The sequence below is a fragment of the Aptenodytes patagonicus genome, unplaced genomic scaffold, assembly GCF_965638725.1.
Source record: "Aptenodytes patagonicus unplaced genomic scaffold, bAptPat1.pri.cur scaffold_88, whole genome shotgun sequence".
Taxonomy (NCBI): Eukaryota; Metazoa; Chordata; class Aves; order Sphenisciformes; family Spheniscidae; genus Aptenodytes; species Aptenodytes patagonicus.
Window position 1 is genome coordinate 35,001 of NW_027472036.1, and position 5,438 is coordinate 40,438.

Genomic DNA, 5,438 nt, shown 5'->3' on the forward strand with positions numbered 1-5,438 from the left:
TTTCTCGCTTGATCGCCGGTAGGCTTATCATAATAGTTCGCCGTCTCGACGCGTCTTCGACATCTACGGGGGTGCGAGAAAGCCGGCGGTCAAACGCGCATCGACCGACCGTTCATTACGGAGACTCCAACGTCCTCGTCACGATTCGTTCCTCTCGATCGACGCTGTTAAAGAGTTAGCGATTACCTCCCGGTGTACGCTAGAGGAAGGCGTAAAAAAAAAAAAAAAAAAAAAAAAGTTCGAGGAATCGAGCGGTAGTTTGTCTCGGTCGAGCTAGTTCCGGAACGCGTTACCGATACACGCGCCTGCCCCGCCCGCCCCCCGCTTCTTTTCTGTTACCGTTCCTTCAGCTTTTCATTTCTTTATCGCTTTTCTTTGCGCCCGCCCTCCCCCCCCCCCCGCCCCCCGCCTTACCTTTTTTTTCCTCGCCGCCGAAGCCGCCAGGGGGCCGCGGACCGGGCAGAGGTGGCGGCCCCCGGCCCCGCCCGCCCCCCCCCCCCCCCCCCCCGCCTTCCGCCAGTCGGTTGGCCGCCCCGGGAGACTTTAGGAGCCGGCGGCGTCCCTGCCGCCTCTGTGCCCGCGCGGCAGAGGGGAGTCCCGGCGGCGTGCGGTCTCTAAGCCCGGCTGCCGAGTCGCTGCCCTGCCGTGCCCGAGCCCCGGCTCCCGCCTTCCTCGCTCCCTCCCTCCCTCTCGCCCTGCTGCGCGCCTGCCCGCCGCCCCCGCCGCGGGCTGAAAAACCAACGAACGCAAAACGGGGCAGCGGTGGGTGTGTGTCTGCGTGAAAAAAAAACCCGCAAACGTCCCAAACGGAAACCTTCTCCGAATCCCTGTATCCCCCCCCTCCCCAGCCTGCCTCTGCGCCGGCCTCCCTCCCCTGCCGCTGCCGCCGCCGTCGCGACCGAGCGCGGGAACGTTGGCGTGGCGGGAACCGGCGCCCTTTCGCCGTGGGCGGGCGGGCGGGCGGGCGGGGGCCCGGTTGCCGGGCAGCGGGGCGCGCGCGCATGCGCAGAGCGCGCGGCTGCGGACGCACACCTCCCCCAGCCCGCCCCCCCCGCTGCTCCGGGGCGCCGGAGAGTCTGCGGTCGGGGCGGAGGGGCCGCACCCGCCGGCCGGCGCGTACGGAACTGCAGCGCGGGGAGGGAGAGAGGGCGGGAGGGGGAGCGCGCGCGCGCAGGTGTGCGTGTCGGTGTGTCTGTGTCTGTGTCTGTGTCTGTGTCTGTGTCTCTGTGTGTGTGTGTCTGTGTGTGTGTGTGTCTGTGTGTGTGTGTGTCTGTGTGTGTGTGTGTCTCCGTGTGTGTGTGTGTGTCTCTCTGAGCGCGCGTGTACCGCCGGGGGGGGGGGGGGGGTGTGGCGTCTGCAGGGTCGCAGATACTTCTTCTAATACATTTGTTTCATTAAAAAACAAAATAATAACCCGGCAAGGGACGCCCCGTCCTGAAGTCTCCCGGCAGACGGCGAACTCGCCCCGGGGGCCGCCGCCTCTACCCGGTCCCCCGCCAGCTAGGGAGGAAAAAAGCCGGCCGGCCGGGCAGACTTGCCGCGAGCCGGACTGGGGGGGCGGTGCGGGGCGGAGACGAGCGGAGCGGAGAGGCTGGACGGGGCGGTGAAGCCGGCGAGCGCACGGCGGCCACCGGTTCGGGGCGGGGCGGGGCGGGACGGGGGTGGGGTGGGGTGGGGTGGGGTGGTGCGTGTGCCTGTGTGCGCGCGCGTTGAGGGCGGCGGCGGCGGCGGCGGTGGGGGGGTGGGGGGCGTTTAAGGAAACCGAAATTCTTAAAAATGGCTTCTCAATATTTTATTGATTTTCGTTTCTGTTGAAACCGATAAAGAAAACTAACTCTTGCGTGAGACAGTACGTTTAAACTTACTGCCTTGTATTAGAACCGCTTAAATCTGAGAAACGGGGGCGGGGGGAAGAAATGATCCCCCCCGCCCCAGCCCGGCCTGGAGAACAGGGACAGGGTGGCCCTTGTACCAGATTCGCTTAAATCCCGAAAAAAGAAGGAAAAAAAAAAAAAAAATTACCCCCCCGCCTCCCCCCTCGGCCCCCCCGCCGCCCTGCTGAAACAAGGACGGGGTGGCCCTTGCACCAGATTCGCTTAAATCCCGAAAAGGAAAAAAAAAAAAAAGGAATTGAAAATATCCAGTGACTGCTCCCACACGAAAGGTGCCAGGACTGAAAGCTGTCGCTGGCCCTCACCTTCCCTTGGCAGCCCTTCCACAGCCCCACAAACAGGGGGGCTCTGAGCTTGCCTAGCCACCTGTTGTGGTTTAACCTCAGCCGGCAACTGGGCACCACGCAGCAGCTCGCTCACTCTCCCCGCCCCCGGGGGCATGGGGGAGAGAATCGGAAGAGTAAAAGTGAGAAAACTCCTGGGTTGAGATAAGAACAGTTTAATAATTGAAATAAAGTAATAATAATAATAATAATAATAATAATAATAATAATAATAATAATAATAATAGATTATACAAAGCAAGTGATGCACAATGCAATTGCTCACCACCCGCCGACCGATGCCCAGCCAGTCCCCGAGCAGCGGCCCCCCCGGGCAGCTTTCCCCCAGTTTATATACTGAGCATGACGTCGTATGGTATGGAGTATCCCTTTGGCCAGTTTGGGTCAGCTGCCCTGGCTGTGCCCCCTCCCAGCTTCTTGTGCACCTCCAAGCCGCCTCAGTCGGTAGAGCATGGGAAGCTGGAAAGTCCTTGACTAGTGTAAGCACTACTTAGCAACAACCGAAACATGGGTGTGTTATCAACATTGTTCTCGTACTAAATCCAGACCACAGCACTGTACCAGCTACTAGGAAGAAAATTAACTCTATCCCAGCCAAAACCAGGACAGTATCCACCCCGTATTCTATACCATCTACGTCATGCCCAGGTCCCCCCCTTTCCAATACGTTCCCATTAATCGCCACCCCTTTTCCTGTCTTGTGAGATATAGATACACACGCACACAGAGATATCATTCCCTTAGTCTATGGGCCATCCCTCTAAAATGTTCGTTGAGTTCATTTAGTCCATGACTTTGGGCTCCGTCTGGCATCATAATCTTTCAGGGCAGGAAAGGTGGAGATGGTATGCGGTGTTGGATTGTTTCATCCACTGTTGAAGTCAGTGCTGGTTCCACCGTCACTGCGCTTTGCTCGGTTTCATCGAAGTTCATTCTTCATTAATCTGGGTGATTCTTATTGTAATACCATTGGTATGGCAAATAATATTACGTAGCAATTAACATCATACAGTTCAAACCCTCGGCTCTTCTCACCCGAGGTCAAACCCCCTTGAGGTGCGCATCGGACTTCCCCATCCTTCTGCGTTACCCGCCAAGTGCACCCAGGTCCTTGAGCCAAACCCATCCCGCGGATGGGTTTGCCTTTGCCCGAGGCAGCAATAACCCAGACTGTCTTCCCCAACGTATTTTTTATGTGCACTACAGGGACTTTATTCCCATCTACAGTACGTAAAAGTTTTGACTGGGCAGGGCCAGCTCGACTGGCAGGTCCCCTAGCGTTGACTAACCAGGTGGCCTTTGCTAAATGTGTATCCCAATGTTTGAACGTCCCACCACCCATCGCTTTCAGTGTAGTCTTTAAGAGTCCATTGTATCGCTCGATTTTCCCGGAGGCTGGTGCGTGACAGGGGATGTGATATACCCACTCCATGCCGTGCTCTTTGGCCCAGGTGTCTATGAGGTTCTTTCGGAAATGAGTCCCGTTGTCTGACTCAATTCTTTCTGGGGTGCCATGTCGCCGTAAGACTTGCTTTTCAAGGCCCAGGATAGTGTTCCGGGCAGTGGCATGGGGCACGGGATAGCTTTCCAGCCATCCGGTGGCTGCCTCCACCATTGTAAGCACGTGGGCGCTTGCCTCGGCGGGCTTGTGGGAGCGAGTGCGATGTAATCGATCTGCCAGGCCTCCCCATATTTGTATTTTAGCCATCGTCCTCCATAGCAGAGAGGCTTTAACCGCTTGGCTTGCTTGATTGCAGCGCATGTTTCACATTCATGGATGACCTGTGCAATAGTGTCCATGGTCAAGTCCACCCCTCGATCACGAGCCCGTCTGTATGTTGCATCCCTTCCTTGATGGCCTGAGGTGTCATGGGCCCACCGAGCTAGAAATAATTCGCCCTTACGTTGCCAGTCCAGCTCCACCTGAGCCACTTCAATCTCAGCAGCCTGATCCCCCTGCTGGTTGTTCCGACGTTCTTCGGTGGCCCGACGCTTGGGGACGCGAGCATCTACGTGACGGACTTTTACAACCAGGTTCCTCACCCGGGCAGCAGTATCTTGCCGCAATGCGGCAGCCCAGATGGGTTTGCCTCTGCGCTGCCAGCTGCTCCGCTGCCATTGCTGCAACCACCCCCACAGGGCCTTTGCCACCATCCACGAGTCAGTAGAGAGAGAGAGCGCTGGCCACTTTTCTCGGTCAGCAATGTCTAAAGCCAGCTGGATGGCCCTTCCTTCTGCAGATTGGCTCGATTCACCTTCTCCTTCAGCAGTTTCTACAACTTGTCGCATGGGACTCCATGCAGCAGCTTTCCACCTCCGACGCTTTCCCACAATGCGACAGGACCCATCAGTGAACAGGGCACATTGTTTCTCGTTTTCTGGTAGTTTATTATACACTGGGGCCTCCTCAGCACGCGTCACCTCCTCCTCTGGCGATATTCCAAAATCCTTGCCTTCTGGCCCATCCACCATCACTTCCAAGATTCCCGGGCAACTGGGGTTTCCTATTCGAGCCCGTTGTGTGATCAGTGTGACCCACTTCACTCCACGTAGCATCAGCTGCATGATGGGTACAGGGGATCCTCCCTTTGGACATCCGGCCCGGCCCCGGCAGTCGGGGTGCCAGGAGGAGCCGTGCTTCAGTGCCGATCACTTCCGAAGCAGCTCGAACCCCTTCATATGCCGCCAATCTCTCTTTTGCAGTTGGAGTATAGCGGGCCTCGGGTCCTCTGTATCCCCGACTCCAAAACCCTAGGGGTCAACCCCGAGTCTCCCCTGGTGCTTTCTGCCAGAGGCTCCAGGTAGGGCCGTTCTCCCCGGCTGTGGTGTAGAGCACCTTTTTTACATCTTGTCCTGCCCGGACTGGCCCAAGGGCTGCTGCACGAACTACCTCCCGTTTAATTTGTTCAAAGGCTTGTCGTTGCTCAGGGCCCCATTTGAAATCGTTCTTCTTCCGGGTCACTTGATGGACAGGGCTTACAATCAGACCGTAATTTGGAATGTGCATTCTCCAAAAACCCACACCACCTAAGAAAGCTTGTGTTTCCTTTTTGCTAGTTGGTGGAGACATGGCTGTTATTTTGTTGATCGCATCCTTTGGGATTTGACGACGACCATCTTGCCATTTTCTTCCTAAAAACTGGATCTCCTGTGCAAGTCCCTTGACCTTACTTTGTTTTACGGCCAAACCGGCTCTCAGAAG